This window comes from Canis lupus, chromosome 20 (assembly GCF_011100685.1).
Source record: "Canis lupus familiaris isolate Mischka breed German Shepherd chromosome 20, alternate assembly UU_Cfam_GSD_1.0, whole genome shotgun sequence".
Lineage (NCBI taxonomy): Eukaryota > Metazoa > Chordata > Mammalia > Carnivora > Canidae > Canis > Canis lupus.
In genome coordinates, this window is record NC_049241.1 from 54,429,499 (window position 1) to 54,446,582 (window position 17,084).

The 17,084-nt window shown below is 47.7% G+C and overlaps 1 protein-coding gene across 2 annotated transcripts in view; it reads left to right on the forward strand.

The window, feature by feature from the left end:
- The window catches only part of RFX2 (regulatory factor X2), a 97,801-nt gene that overhangs the window by 18,556 nt on the left and 62,161 nt on the right, over positions 1 to 17,084 (forward strand). The gene's annotated exons all lie outside the window — the stretch shown is intronic.

Consider the following 17,084-nt stretch of genomic DNA (forward strand, 5'->3'; position numbering starts at 1 on the left):
GGGGGCTATTTGTATCCCTTCTTCGGAGAAATGTCTATTCAAACATGTCATCTCTCAAATTTTTCTTCCTCTGTGAAATACTCAAAGACCTTGAATCATGAAGGTGCAAGACACGTGTCAGAACTACAGCAGGCAGTGGAGGGGAGGCAGGGTCAGAATCAACAGGACACGAGGGCTGTCCCCTCTCTCTCCTGTGACACGGCTCCAGCTCTGACCTGTGGGCATGCCCTTGCCAGAGACTTCCCATAGTCCTTCATCCTCATGCTTTAGAAGGGTGACATAACAGGAATGTTGGGCTTTACCCTCAGAGTGTCCTTGAGCACTTGGGCACTGAGATTTCTAGGATGTTATTTGTAAATTAAATGTGCTGTTTGATACCTGTTTATCCAGAATTATTTTAGGCTCTCTTTTAAAGATATGAGTCTAACATTTGAGTCTAGTACAGGTTCAGAAAACCAGCTCATAGGCTAAATCCAACTGACTACCTGATTTTGGATGGCCAAGAACTAACAATGGCTTTTTATGTTTATTTTATTTTATTTTTAAAAGATTTTGTTTATTTGACAGAGAGGAAGCAAGAGAGCACAAGCAGGGGGAGCTGCAGAGGGAGAAGGAGAAGCAGACTCTCTGCTGAGCAGGGAGCGCAGCCCGATGCAGGGTTTGATCCAAGGACCCTAGGATTATGACCTGAGCCGAAGGCAAACGCTTAACCAACTGAGCCACTCAGGCATCCTTGACTTTTTGTGTTTAAATGGTGGAAAAAAATAAATAGAAAAATAATATATTTTGGAATATATGACATTATATGAAATTTACATTTCAGTATCCAAAAATGAAATTTTCTGAGCAGATGGCCATGCTCATTAGTGTACATATTGTTAGTGGCGGTCATCACCCTACAACAGAGGGTTGAGTCGCCATAGAGACCATTTAACCTGAAAAGCCTAAAATATTCGCTATGGGGCCCTTTACAGAAAAAGTTTGCCTAGAGCTGGTCTAACAAATGGTCCTGGTTATATTTGACTAGAACTAGTACTAGCGTAACATCACGCATTATATAATACAATGCTGATTTGGAGGTTCATGAACACCTTAGACTCTTCAATAGTGTTTAACATTATCTTTTTGCTTCCTCTAATGGCAAGAGGAATGATATTTACTTTATTAACTTCTCCTGTTTGCTGTAATTAAGAAGAATCTTCTTCTTTTTTTTTTCCCCCAATTGCTGGTTCCGTGCTGTGTTTCAGGCTGTTATTTTTTTTAAAGATTTTATTTATTTATTCATGATAGACATAGAGAGAGAGAGAGGCAGAGACACAGGAGGAGGGAGAAGCAGGCTCCATGCCGGGAGCCTGACGCGGGACTCAATCCCGGCACTCCAGGATCACGCCCTGGGCCAAAGGCAGGCGCTGAACCGCTGAGCCACCCAGGGATCCCCAAGAAGAATCTTCATCTGGTCACATCCATCTTGCAGGCTGGGTCCTCTTTGCCTTTCTTTTTTTTTTTTTTTTTAAATTCCTCAGCACCCTGGCCTTTCTCTCCATGGTATTCCTCTTTGTCTTTCAGGCCTCGGAGAAGCCTGGGTCAGGTTTAGACCAACACTGCAGGGTGGGAAGGTGCTCTGTGGTCAGGAAGCACCAGTTTCTCCTCTTCCTGGTCTCTGGCTCTTCACTCCAGCGCTCTCTTTCGGCAGGTCACACCAGCTCTGGGATTTGGTGTGCAAATCACAGCACCCAGGAGTGATTTCTGAGATGAGTTACTGCCGCAGGTGCAAGGAGGTGGGCTCCTGCGGGGGGAGAAACCGACGTCTCTAACCAGTCGTCTTCGTATTGGAACGCACTGTAACAGTGACTCATAAGAAGTAAAAATGTGTGATGGCTAATCAGTAAGGAGGAAAATCAACATTTAGCGATCAAAAAAAGCTGTTTCTACATTTCAGATCACGCTGAGATCCCACGTAATTTTTTTTTAAAACAACTTTTTTTTTAAGATTTTATTGATTCATGAGAGACAGAGGAGAGAGACAGAGAGAGAGAGAGAGAGACATAGGCAGAGGGAGAAGCAGGCTCCGTGGAGGGAGCCTGATGTGGGACTTGATCCCAGGACTCCAGGATCACATCCTGGGCCCACATCCTGGGCCCACTCCAGGGCTAAACCGCTGAGCCACCCAGAGATCCCCTGAGATCCCACTTAAGATGAATTCTGCATAACCTCAAAATCTATTGTAGCCGAGTTTTTTAAGAATTAAGACATTCTAGAATCACTGCTAGAACCAGGACTGGTATCGGGCTTCTCTGGGCTAAGAGTAAGTAGGGTCTTGCCTTAATCTTGCCACGGGGCTGGTCGATGTCAGCTAGCAAAAATAGCAAATTAGGTACGTTTCCTTGGTTCAGCTGGAATGGACGCTGTAAAAAACTGAATTCCCTCTTCTCCTCCCTATTCCCCACTGGCAGATATTTCTGTCTCAGGCTCTAAATCTGTGGCATTCCTGGGCTCAGTGGCCTGTGGGTTAATTATTGTCCAGGGTGGTCACTGAAGCTATAGCTACTTATCAGCACAATCCATTCCTAGACTGTTTGAATTCCTAAATGTAGGGTGGTGGGAAGGAAGACTAGCTGCCTTCAGACTGTGGCTTCCCCCTGGAAACGGGCCATGCGACTCCCTCTACTCCTGTGACAGTCACCTGGCCCCACGTTTCTCCCATATGTGTTTGGGGCCCACAGCCACTTTTGTGCCCCTCCTCCAGAAAGAGAATTGTGTTGCTTTCTTCTAAAGACCACTGACCTGGGCAGCTTGTGTGGTTCAGCGGTTTGCACCGCCTTCAGCCCAGGGCGTGATCCTGGAGACCTGGGATCGAGTCCCACGTCGGGCTCCCTGCATGGAGCCTGCTTCTCCCTCTGCCTGTGTCTCTGCCTCTTTCTGTCTCTCTCTCTCTCCCTGTCTTTCATGAATAAATAAATAAAATCTTAAAAAAAAAAAGACCACTGACTTGCCTGGATTAGGCTCAATCTAAATGAGCCTCATCAATGAGGCTCATCTAAACTGGAGTTTATAAATTAAAGTTAAAAAAAAAAAAAAAAAAAGATGGGACACCTCCTGGGCGGCTCAGAGGTTGAGCATCTGCCTTTAGCTGAGGTTGTGATCCCAGGGTCCTGGGAGCGAGTCCCACTCCCATATCTGGCTCCCCTGAGGGAGCCTGCTTCTCCTTCTTCCTGTGTCTCTGCCTCTCTCTCTGCATCCCTCATGGATAAATAAATAAATCTTAAAAAAAAAAAAAAAAGATCCACATAGCACAATAGCCCAGTGGTTTTTACTTTTCCTCAGTCTGGACATCTTTTGGAATCTGCTGAAGATTGGGAATTTCTCCCCAGAAGAACAGGTGTAAACACATGTGTCTGCACTTAAATTTCATGTTCAAGTTCATGTTCACAGACTCTCAGAAGTGTGACCCTTGTGAATCCGCAGGCCGAGTTAGAGGATCCTGCTGGAGCTATTTGAATGGGGATATTGCAGAGTTTTAAAACGCTTCCAGACATTCTCTGGATTTTTTAGAAGGGCAGAAATTGGGTGGAAACCTAGCACTTTGGTAGTAAACAGAAAAGGCAAGGGTTCCTCATGTGCTGCGTGTATTTCCATAGACTTGTGTGGTCAGCTATACAAAACTTCCATTTGAAAACAATCATGAGAAAGTCACCGTGGAAGACAGAAATGAGAGGCATGCACAGTCATACCCATCACCATTGTAGGGAGAAAATAGAACTCACCTCACGTAGGTCAGCATCTTTCACAAATTCATGTTTTGAGTGCCCTCTGGCCAGATTAGCTCTCCATGTGTTGTAACTTTACTTCTTTATAACATCTTATTCCAACAAGGGTGCCAGGACCAGTCAAAAAGGAAGGGGGACAGTCTTTTCAACAAATGGTATTGGGAATCTGGATACTCAATTCCAAAAGAAGGAAGTCGGAGCCTTACCTCACGCAAGATCAGCTGAAAATGAATCAAAGACCTAAATATCAGGGCTAAAGTCACAACACTCGTAGAAGTGGGACTTATGGGACATATGGGAAAACCTGCATGACATTGGATTCAGCAGTGATCCCTTGAATATGACTGACACCAAAGGCAAGGTCACAAAAGGGAAAAAGAGATAAATAAGGATTCATGAAACTTAAAAGCTTTTGTGCGTCAGAGGGCACTATTAAGCGGGTGAAAAGGCAAGCCACCAAATGGGAAAAAATATTTGCAAATCATGTATCTGATGAGGGGTGTATACTCAGAATATATAAAGAACTCCTACAATTTAACAACAAAGAAACAAACAACCCAATTAAAAAGTGGGCAAAGGACTTGAGCAGACATTTCTCCAGAGGAGGAAGAGAAATGGCCAATAATCACATGAAAAGATGCTCAGCATCACTCATCCTCCAGGAAACACAAATCGAAACCACAGTCAGACCACTTTGCATCCCTAGGACAGCTACCATCTAAAAAACTCCAAACAGAAAACTACAAGTGTTGGCAAAGATTTGGAGAAATTGAAACTCTTGTGAACTGCTGGTGGGAGCGTAAACTCTGCAGCCTCTGTGGAAAATGGGAAGACGGGTCCTCAAAAAAACGAAGCCTGGAATTACCATGTAGCCCAGCAATTCCACTTCTGGAAAGAATTGCAGAGACTCGAACAGGTACTTGCACACCCATGTTCACAGCAGCATGCTTCACAATAACCAAGGGGTGGAAACCTCCCAAGCGTCCATCCACAGGCGAATGGATAAACACGGTGTGGTTCGGTGGCTACTATTCAGCTTTAAAAAGGAAGGAAACCTGACACCTGGCACAACACGGATGGACCTTGAGGACGTTATGCTCACTGCACTAAGCATCACCAAAGGACCAAATGCTATGATTCTGCCTCTGTGGGGTCCCTGGAGAAGCCAGGTTCACAGAAACAGAAAGCAGATGGTGGGAGCCAGCACCACAAGGAGTTACTGATAATGGGAACAGAGTCTCAGAGCTTTTGCAAGACGGGTAGTGGGGTTGGTTGCACAGCAATGTGAGTGTACCTGTGCACTTAAAAAGGTTCAAATGAGGGGAACCTGGGTGACTCAGTGGCTGAGTGTCTGCCTTTGGCTCAGGGCGTGATCCCGGGGTCCTGGGATCGAGTCCCCCATCAGGTTCCACACAGGGCCTGCTTCTCCCTCTGCCTGTATCTCTGCGTCTCTCTCTGTATGTCTCTCATGAATAAACAAAGTCTTTTTTTAAAAAAAGCTTCAAATGATAAATTTTGTTATAAATTTACCAAAATAATAGACATTCCAGTTGTGTTTTCCAGTATTATATTAAAGGAGGCATATGTTTTCATATTTCTATTTCGGAAGTTCCATCTCTCTTGCTGAATCATAGGATCGTAGCTTTAGTAAAGGCCTTACAAATTTGTCTTGTGGTCACATACTAGTTGGATGATGCGTACATAGTTAACTCATTTACTTTGTGCACTGTCAGTTGGGAAAATTGGACTTCTGAGTCAGCGGTCTGTTTTTTTTTTTTTTTTTAAGATTTATTTATTTATTTATTTATTTATTTATTTATTTATTTATAGATTTTATTTATTAGAGACACAGAATGAGAGAGAGAGAGGCAGAGACACAGGCAGAGGGAGAAGCAGGCTCCATGCAGGGAGCTTGACGTATGACTCGATCCGGGGTCTCCAGGATCACGCTCTGGGCTGAAGGCGGTGCTAAACCACTGAGACACCCGGGCTGCCCATAGATTTTATTTATTTATTTGACACAGAGAGAGAGAGAGAGAGAGAGAGAGAGAGCAAACAAGCAGGGGGAGTGGCGGGCAGAGGGAGGGGAAGAAGCAGGCTCCCTGCAGAGTAGGGAGCCCAATGCAATGCGGCCAGGACCCCGGGATCATGACCTGAGCCACCCAGGCACCCCTCAGTGGTCCTTACTAGAAAGGAAAGCACGAGACAGATCGAGGGCTAGTTCTATAAGACACTCAGGTGTGTCTGCACCAAATACAGCTGTCTGGGGTTCTGGGTCTGTGTGCAGATGTGTTTGGAGCACCTGTGGGTGAGAAGAGCCTCATAAGTAATCTAAGTAAGCGGGAAGCTCATAAAGGAGAATTTAGGGCTCATTTGTTCAGAGTCATCTGAGTGCCAGCTTGATAGCAGGTATTGTTCTGAGACTATGAGGATGAACCAGACATGCTTCATAAACGGCCTTCTAGAACAGAGGTCAGCAAACTATGTAGCGGAGGCCATGGGTGACACACTGCCTGGTTTTTTTCTAAGTCCTGCCACTGAGAATATCTTCTGCATTTTTCAATGGTCAAAAAAAAAAAAAAAAAAAAAAAAGAAATCAAAAGAAGACTATTTCATGACACATGAAAATGAGATGAAGATCAAATTTCAACGTCCCTAAGAAAAGTTTTATTGGATCAGAGCCAGGGCCAGGACCAGGATGAGGCAATTGAGGCACTCGCCTTGGTCACAAAATTTAAGGCACCCAAAAAACTTGGTCATCAAGTGAAGTAATATTTTAATGGAGTATTTAAAAAATCAAAACAAATGCCACACACACAAAAATCCATGATGAGCAAAAAAAAAAATCAACATTTTAAAGACAGGATCGGTATTGCTGATTGATTGCCTTTACCCCAGGCTCCAGTAAGGCTCTGGATGTGACCAGGCTCATTCCTTATGTAAAGTCACTGGGGGGTTTCTAGAAACAGCGAGAGTTGAGTGGTTTCGATAAAGACCTTATGGCCTGAGAAGCCAAAAACATTCTTTGGCCCTTTGGAGGAAAATTGGCCAACCTGGATTAAAATCAGTGAATTATATTAATCCTTACCAGTGCGTAACTGTAACCAAACTACAGATTCAAATGCCTTGTCCATGTCCTCTATTTTTTATGTGCCTTTTTAAAAAAATGAGTGTACACTTATAAATTATTTAATTTTTGGATAATGGCATCTATAAGTCAATAGGGACAGTTAACACTGAATTAATAAGCAAGCTGATGCTTGTGGGCTGTGATGATTGACTAAATGTATAATTACCTGCATTAAAATTGTAAAGGCCATCATTGACTTTCGTGGTGACTAAATACTTAATTAGTTAACCCTTTGTTTATGGGGCGTAATGTTACTTGGCCTCTTTATAAAATGATATATTTCCTGTCCAGCTTCCATATATAGGTCTTAGTAAGCTCAATTAATAACTTAAGCATTAATTATTATTAAAATCTTAAAATAGTAAATGCCGTGGGAGCTTCCTCCCTGGTTTTCCTGCTTTGACTCGTCAAAGTAGAGTCCTCTCAAGAACATAAACCAGAATGTATTGTGGCCCAGCCTGGGGCTTCTCTCAGGAACTGGAATAAAACCCAGACTTTTGGCCATGCCCTCAGGGTCTCTGCTGCTGTCTCCAGCCTCTTGCCCTCCCCTGCCACAGGGCCTTTGCACCTACTAGTCCCTGTGCCGAAAGTGCTCTCTTCCATCTCCCCATGTCTGGCCAGGTCTCAGCTCAGTGCCGTCCTTCACAGCACCCTTAACTGGCCTGGCAAAAGCTTGGGAGCCCCTTTCCATCACCCCTCCCCTCCAGCTCTATCCCTCTGCTGTCTCCTTTTGTCCTGACCTAGACCTCCTGAAACAACCCTGTATATCTGGTGATTGGTTTCCTGGATGGGGTGTCAACACCCCAAGATCTGGCTTGTTCACTTTTGAATCCTTAGAACCTGGTATAGTGCCTGGTACTTGGTACATTTACTTTGTTCCTTTTTATTTAGAGTTTAAGTTTACATACGGTCATGTTTACCTCTTGGGGTCTGCTGGTCGGTGAGTTTTCACACACTCATAGATTCTTGTTTAACCCTCCCCTTCCCCGAAGAGGGCAGAGAGCAGTTACAACACCCCAGTGCATTCTCTTGAGCTGCGCCTCTGCAGCCAGAGCCTCATTCCACCCTCGACCCCTGCTCACCAGGCTCTGCTCCCCGGCCCGCCACTCCGCATAATACCTTTGAGATTCATCAGGCTGTTGCATGTGCCGATAGCTTGTTCTTTGTATCGTTGAGTTGTATTCCATTGTACAGATGCACCACTGTTGGTTTGTCCAGTAAATTTCCTCTTGGTGATCAATGTTGAATTAGTACTAAAGCCTCTGGTCGTAAGAGTGACAGCATGGTGTAGATGAAGTGAGTTGAACAATAGTAGTATACCCTGTACACATGGCGTTCACTAGGTACTGTGTTCAAATTTATAAGAACTGATGTGCTTTCCAGTGCTTACAAATGCTATCACAATTTTTATTTTTTATTTTTTTTAATTTTTATTTATTTATTCATGAGAGACAGAGAGAGAGGCAGAGACACAGGCAGAGGGAGAAGCAGGCTCCACACAAGGAGCTCAATGCGGGACTCGATCCTGGGACCCCAGGATCACGCCCTGAGCCGAAGGTGGACGCTTAACCACTGAGCCACGCAGGTGCCCCTCTATCACAATTTTTATTTTTATTTTTTTATTTTTTAAAAGATTTTATTTATTTATTCATGAGAGACACAGAGGCAGAGACATAGATAGAGGGATAAGCAGGCTTCTCACAGGGATGCTGATGTGGGACTTGATCTCCGGACCCAGGATCATGCCCTGAGCCGAAGGCAGATGCTCAACCTCTATCACAATTTTTAAAATGATATATAAAGAGTACAAGAGTCGTGTTCCTAGAAAGGGCCATCATCTACAGAAGTCAATTAAGAAATGGAAGTTTCTTTCTCCCTTTTAAAAGATTTTATTTATTTATTTGAGAGCGAGGGATCCCTGGGTGGCGCAGCGGTTTGGCGCCTGCCTTTGGCCCAGGGCGCGATCCTGGAGACCCGGGATCGAATCCCACATCAGGCTCCCGGTGCATGGAGCCTGCTTCTCCCTCTGCCTATGTCTCTGCCTCTCTCTCTCTCTCTCTCTCTCTCTCTCTCTCTCACTGTGTGCTTATCATAAATAAATACAAATTAAAAAAAAATAAACTTGAGAGCGAGCGAGCGAGAGCACGCAGAGGGAGGAGCAGAGGGAGAGGGACAAGCAGACTTCCCACTGAACAGGGAGCCCTTTGGGGGCTGGATGTGGGGCTCAATCCCATGACCCTGAGATTATAACCCGAGCCAAAGTCAAGAGTTGGACACTTAACCCGCTGAGCCACCCACAGGCCCCCAAAGTTTCTCTTTCATCTTCCTGTCTCCCTCACCTCCCATGACCAAAACACTGTTAATAAAATGATTTGTGTCCTTCTAGACCTTTTTAATGAACTTACCTATTTTATAACATATATAGCTGCATCTATTTTACATTATTCTTGGAGCCTGCTGTGTGCCAGGCCTTATATATCTTGGAGATCTTTCTTACAGAATGTACTTCATGCTTTTCAATGGCATCATAGCAAGGAAGCGCCATCATTTATTTAATGATTTCACTATTGAATATTTCAGTGGTTTGCAATTTTTTGTGACTTCAAGTAATGCCACCACTAACAAGTAATGTTACCCATATATACCTTATTTTTACAGCTTAACTGAGATATATTTCACTTACCATAAAGTTGGCCCATTTAAAGTGTGTAAGTCAGTGGGCTTCACTATATCCTCAGGGTTATGTAACCGTCACCACTGTCTAACACCTGAACATTTCCATCACCCTAAAAAGAAGCCCCATCCCCATTAGCAGTTACCCCTGGCCCCCTCCCCCAGGCCCTGGCACCCGCTGACCCACTGTCTGTGGGTTCGCCTGTTCTGAACATTTCACATAAAGGGAATCATATGAGACGTGGCCTTTTGTGTCTGGCCCTCTTGCCTGAGTGTCACGTTTTCAAGGTCCATTCACACAATGGCGTGAGTCAGAGCTTCCCCCTTTCTTATGGCTGAATAACATTCTATTGTATGGATAGGCCACATTTTGTTTAATCAGCTGATGGACATTTGAGTTGTTTCTACTTTGGGGCTCCCATGAATCCTGCTGTTACGAACATTGGTGTATAGTGGTTGGCCATTTGCCTCTTTGGACATATGTGTTTCTATGGGGTAAATTCTGAGGGATGAATAAACCAGCCACCTCTCCTAGCTAGCTTTCCATCCCCTGACCATGCAGGTTCAGACATGTCCTAGGCTTTGAGGGATGCTCAGAGACTGACCCTGCTCTTGGGCAGGAACCACCCCCTCTTCACCTGCCACCAGTGCTGTGGGGCTTTGCATCCACCCCCCTCGGGCATGCTCAGTACTACAGGAGACATCACCCCTCCTAATCCGTGCCCGAGAAGGGATTGGCAAAGCGACCAGTTTAATGCTGCAAACCCCAGAAACTTGTAGCAAAGAGAAAGCAAATAGGATCCCCTTCTGGGGAATTAAGGAAACCCCACCAGTTCTCTCTCTACCCCAGGAAGGACAGCTCTAAACACGTCTGCATCAGTCCCCATTTTGCAAGCAATCAGAGAGTTGCTTGGCCATAGAAAATGTCCTGTACACGCTCTGAGGTCTCATGGAAGGATGGGAGGGATTCCTGAGAAGGGAAGAGGGGCGATGACAAAATGTGGGATCCCTGGGTGGCGCAGCGGTTTGGCGCCTGCCTTTGGCCCAGGGCGCGATCCTGGAGACCTGGGATCGAATCCCATGTCGGGCTCCCGGTGCATGGAGCCTGCTTCTCCCTCTGCCTGTGTCTCTGCCTCTCTCTCTCTCTCTCTCTGACTATCATAAATAAATAAAAATTAAAAAAAAATGTAATTTTGCATCAACAGCCGGGCAGCAATAGTAAGTTGGAAGGAGAGCTGCTACACTGGCTCGATGCTGGGAGAGAAAGGAGTGTGAAGCATTGGCCAAAATGACAAACCCCACAAATATGCCCTGGAATGAATATAGCACACAGCACGAGGCGTTCCCAGAGGCGCCTCCCACACTTATTTGTTTTTGAAATCACAAATAGCAAAGCGTATCACTGCTCTTGGAGTTTCAGATATTTCAATGGGCAGAACTCAGCAGATGCTCTTGGCTACCTTCAAATGGAATGAGTTGCAACAACGGCGTTAAGGGACATTTATTGAGCACTTACTGCGTAGGGGGCGGGCACTCAGACACCCGCTCTGTCGGCCTCCTTTGCTTTAGCGCTGTGACCCACAGAGGCAGACGAGTCCATTCTCTTCCACTTGCGGACAGACGGAAGCTCTGCAAGCCCTCAGCCCCTGGCTGTAGGTGGCCCGCTAGAAAGTGGAGGGTGCGGGAGTGCGTCGTATTTAGACGGTGTCACGGCGTTGCTTGTGCTGTGTGTGTGTGTGGGGGGGGGGACGTGCAGGCCCCCGGCGCTCCCCCTCGTTGTGCACTGCAGGGGAGGGAGGTGCTGTCCCGGAGGAGGGAGCTGCTCGAAGGGCGCTGGGCCCTCGATGCTTCTCTGTCTCTGCAAGCGCCGGCCCTGGGTGCACCCTGCCTACCCCTGGGTGCCGACCTTGGCCGCTTTGGGTGGGGCTGCCCCAACTCCACCTTCTGTCTGGGGGAGTGTTGACCTTGACTGGGGGGCCGCCCAGAGCCCCCCAGGGCCTGGGCAGGCCTGTCTCAGGAAGTCCTCGTGTGGTTGGCCACAGTCACACACAAGTGAGGACACAATGCACACCTTTTCTGTGTTAGAGACGGAGGAATCTGGCAGCTTTCCACTGGCGTCCTGTATCCCCGCAGGTGCGGAGTAGTGAGAGCTGGGGAGAGGCCTCAGCTCCCCAGGGAGGGCCGGTCAGCCACACCACGGACGTCAGCCATCCACGTTTAATTTCTTTTTTTTTTTTTTTTAAGATTTTTATTTATTTATGAGAGACACACAGAGAGAGAGACAGGCAGGGAGAGGCAGAGACACAGGCAGAGGGAAAAGCAGGCTCCCTGCGGGGAGCCCGATGCGGGACTTGATCCCGGGACTCCAGGATCACATCCTGAGCCAAAGGCAGACGCTCAACCGCTGAGCCACCAGGCATCCCATCAGCCTGACTTTTTTTCCTGTATCCCAGTAGTTTCGAATTTCATCTGGATGGACATCTCTCAAATAGTTATCTTTTGAAAAATCCCACTGAAGTAGTCATAAATGCTTCTCAGATGCAGCGCCGGTCAAGATCACGCAGCAGCCAGGCGACATCAGCCCCGAGACTTCTAGAAAGAAGCAAGGAGAACTGGAAGGAGCATCGGACCTCGGAGGACTTGAGGGGTGGCCCCTCGTCCGGGTCCATATTTGGAACACGATGTGGGGGTTGAGAGGGGAGACCGCTCACCGTTACTTGAGTTACATTTCAGAGGACTGCTCTCTGTGGCTCTTGCCACCTTCTAAGCAGAGCTAGGACATTTTATGCCAGTTTTTTTTTTTTTTCCAAAATTATCTTTTGCTCTGCTAGACGAGCTGACTTAATATGGAGCCAGCAATGGAGGTCCAAAACCAGAAACCCACAAAGCCGGGCATTTGTGCAGGACAGTGCAGCTCCCTGGTCTCCCTGGTCTCATGCCCCCAAGTCCTGCCAGCCACACGCCAGCCGAGAGCTGCTGCTGAGGAAGACGAGGGCCCATCGCAAATCTTTATGCAACAGGAAAGCCAGTTGAAATATCTTCAAGGTTTTATGGCACCTTTTTAAATTAAAAAAAAAAAACAAAACATTGCCCCTCCCCACCTTTTCATTAGAATGCTTTTCTTTTTTTTTTTTTAATTTTTTTTTATTTATTTATGATAGTCACACACAGAGAGAGAGAGAGAGAGAGGCAGAGACACAGGCAGAGGGAGAAGCAGGCTCCATGCACCGGGAGCCAGACGTGGGATTCGATCCCCGGTCTCCAGGATCCGCCCTGGGCCAAAGGCAGGCGCCAAACCGCTGCGCCACCCAGGGATCCCTAGAATGCTTTTCTAAGATGGAATCGGTTTTGATGTATCTTCTTAGAATTAATTCGGGTTAGCCTAAAAACCTAAAATATCTCCCAGATTTCTCTTTTTGGGTTTAATTAGAGTAATGAGTTTAATATTTTTTTAAACTGTTTTGCGTCGGAGTTGACACTTTCGGGGAGACAGAAATAGAATGTCCCTTTTGTTCTCCTTCGGACAGGACATCAGAGACTGAAATGAGGAGGAAGGTGACAGGTCGGATAAACACTTCCAATCCTGCCTTTTGTTGCTTCGTTTTCATTTCCTCAGAGATCCCCGGGTTCTGCTGACGGGGTCTGGACTAGATTCTCAGTCCCGGGGACCTCGACGTGCCGCTGTCCTGCAGAGACCTAGGGCCACTGGAGGCAGCGAGTGGTCCCTCCAGCAGGTGAGGGCACACGACTCACCGGCGGGGCCCAGGGTGCTCGCTCGAGGCTGCAGGCCTCTGCTTACAGCAGGATTCCCGGCCGCACTTGTTTATCTTACATTAAATTTCTTGGTCATCTTGCATAGTTCAAGCCTGGCTTAGCAAGAAATACACTTTTGTTTTTCAGTGTGACTCTAGGACTTTTTATTTAAGTTCTCATGTTTGTACGTTGACACAGCAGAAAAATGTGGCAAATTAGAGCTGATCTCTAGCAATAGCAGGACATGGAAAGATCAGACCCTGGTGGATTTGGAAAGAGGCGTATCATCATCCTCAAGAAGGCAATGAAAAGAGCCGATTGTGTGTGGGGCGCAGACATGGAAGGGTGGGTCCTGTAAGGCTGTGTGGGGGACCACAGGGTGGGGGGCGAGTTGGGGCTGGCTCAGTCCACCCTAACGATACCACAGGCCCGCAGGCTTCTAAACCACAGAAATGTACTGTTCCCAGTTTGGAGATGAGGTGCCGGCATGACCAGTGAGGGCCCTCCTCTGGGTCGCGGACTTCTCCCTTTGTCCTCACAGGACAGAAGGAGCGCCCTGGGATCTCTGTGACAAGGGCCCTCATCCCATTCACCAGGGCTCCACCCCCCCCACCCCCCCACCCCCCGTGACCTAACCCCTCCCCAAGACCCCACCTCCTAACACCTTGGGCACCAGGTGTTCCCACATAGGAATTTGGGGGAAATGCAAACTTTCAGAGCCTTCCTTGCATGGTCAGATGGAGCCCTGAAGCCTGGGGCCCAGGGAGGCCGTCTGTGGGCTCCAGCTCACCCTTCCCAGCCTGGGCTCTGCTGGAGACTCTAATGTGAGATCTGTAGACCTGAGTCATCCTGCACGATGTCCAGTTCTCACTCCATGGCTTCCAGCCTTCTAGGCCTCGCAGCAGCCTGGCAGGGGCCAGCGCTTTACCTCTTGGGGGCTTCAGTAGACTTAGGAGGGCCCTGGGATCATCACATGGGGATCCCATGGCTGAGGGATGGGATTGAGGCTTGGGAGCTCCCAGAGATTTGTGGGTTTGGGATAACCCCTTGGTGACTTGGGGGCACTCCACCTCCCTGAATCTGGGTGGAAGCTCTGCCTTCTGTCCTGGGCTGGTGGACTAACGTCCATGTGCAAGTTCTGGCCAACCCCTCCTCTCTTCTGCAAGATTTCTTCATCCCATCCCATCCACATGACACCACTCCACCAGCAATTACCGCCGCCCCCTTGGGCGTCCATTCTCTCCCACTGGGTCCTGCCCATCCCAGTGCACAGCTGCTGTGACTTCTTCCATTTCAGAAATCCTCTCTCAACGGAACTCCCCCTTCCAGTGGCCATCCCCTTCCTCTCCCGTTCTTGCCAGCAGAGATGTCTCAAGAGCTGTGTGTGCCTGGGGTCCCCAGTTCCGCAACTCTTGGTCACTCTTGAAGCCATGTCAGTCTCTGTGGACTTTGCCTACAGGGTTCCCCGGCAATCGCTCTGTCCTGTCACAGCAATCCAGCCAGTGGCCAAATCTCAGCCCCCAATCCAGTCAACACTCAGGACACCACTTGCTCATACTTCTTTTCAGTCTCATTTGCTGGATTTCCTCCTCTTTAGGATCTTTAAATGGTGAGGAACCAAAGAGCCCAGCTCGAGGCCTCTTCTCTGCTCTCCTTTGATGAGCTCAGCCAGGCTCACCGCCTTAAATAGGCCATCGACATGCTGATGGCTCCAGCCCATGTCACCTACGCACTGCTGGCTCCAATCTGCATCCTAGACTATACCTCTACATCTGTATACGAATACTCTAGCCCAGGTCGTCTGTACACTGGTGGCTCCAGCCTACCTCCTGCCCCTCGGGTCTTCACGTATGGATCTGCTGACCTTCTCAGCATCCCAACTTGGTGTCTGAGGGCCTCTCACACCTCACATCTTTCAAACTCAACTTCAGAGTGCTCCCCACTCCTTTCTCTCAAGCTCCACATCCAACCCATTAGCAAACCCTACTGGCGCTGCCTCCGAGTATTTGTCCCTCACAGCGGGCGTCAGAGTCTCCTTCAGCTGGGGCATCTAGGCAGAATCAGCAGTGTCCTCCAGACGGTGGAAGCAGGGACTCCCGTGCTTTTGGCTGCTGGTGATCTCACCTGCCGGCTAGAGATCATTGTTTCCTCTCCGCCACCTGTTAACTCCCAGGAGTCTGGTTTCAAATCCTGCATCTCCCCAGAGCCCAGGTTCAGATTTTAACAGCGTGGCACCTGCCCCCCCTTATTCTCAAGGAGACGCATCCATTCCAACCTGTCTATTCTAAGAACAACTCCTGGGTGCTATCTTAGGAGAACAAGGTTTCTTGGTGTCGGCCGCGTCTATCTCCAAGACCAGGTTTGGTCAGAGGCCAAACCTCGGCTGAGAGTTAAGAGGGTACATGTACCGGGGCCCAAATCTATTAGCACCCGGTGCCTTTACAACCTAAGACGCAGCCACGTGCTTCCCATTCTGCCAACGTGTTTTCAGATCCTTGGCCACGCTCCCCCCCACTCCCACCCCCAAGAAGACCATCCCCTGAGAACACTGCCCTCCGCCTGTAAGATGGGGTGCTGTCCTCTTCCCCTCCAAGTTCCAAAGCCCAAACTGCTCTGGACAGAGCCAAGGCTGGGTTGGCTCTGAGGTTAGCTTGGTTTTTGTTTTTTTTTTTTTTGTTTTTTTCCCCTCTATGGGTCAAGATTGGCCAATGCTAGGGACGTCCCTGTCACCTCTTTCCGGGGCTGTGTGTCCCTGTGCTTCCCAGGCCTGGCTTCCTCTTCTTCCTCCTCCTGCTGCGTGAGGCAGGAAGAGCACAGGCACAGGGACGCCAGATGCTGTAGGTTCCTTCCGCAGAGTCCCAGGAGGCATTTCTAATGCTGAGTCAACGACTTGGTTTGCAACCTATTTATCTGTACATGACATTTTCAAAAGTCTTTTAAACTAGGTATCCACTCCTCTCTTTTTACATCTTTTTCAAATAGCTCAAGCCCCAGTTTGTTTCAGTTTGTATAATCACTGCTCAGAAAACCCGTGTGCAGCTATGAATATCCCACATTGTTTGCCTGATGATAAATAAATTCTTTCCTCTTGGAGAAAAAGGCACTTTCTCCTCCCAGCCCGAGGAAGGACTGTCGAAGTCCCTGCCATGATGCTGACTGCGGGGAGAGTTGGTCCTTCTCGGGTTTTGTTATTTCAGAACAAATATGGTAAACTGTTTCCCCCTCGGTTACTATAGAGAAGAGATTATTTGCCTTTCTCTTAGGGCTTCTGAAAATAATAGATTACATATTTGGGAGGGTTTTTTTTTAGATCTGGTTAATGTGAGATAGAGGGGATTGCTCCGGGGATGACATTGTTTGGTTTGGGAAGTATTCTTGCTGTTGCCCAGCAACAGGCTCTTAGAGACGGGAGTGGACTGCGTTGTCCCTGGCAACCGTTGTTACTCAGCAAACAATGAGGGCCGGCAAAGAGCGCCAGGACTGCGGACTCCAGGTTTTAATTGAACATCTGCATATATTTTCCTCTGATGAAATTATGTTTGAGTCTGATTTGCCAAGGCAGGTAGACCCGGGTCCACCTGGGGTCCACTTGGAGGAAAACACGCTGTCGTTCTGACGTCTCATCCTGTAGAAAGCAAGAGGGACTGATGGAAGGAGAAAAAAAAAAAACCTCAAAAAACAAAAACAAAAAAAACTTTTGGCCATTTGACTATGTCGTCGACTGCTCAACTGGAGACTTCTTTCAGCCTCAAGTGGAATTT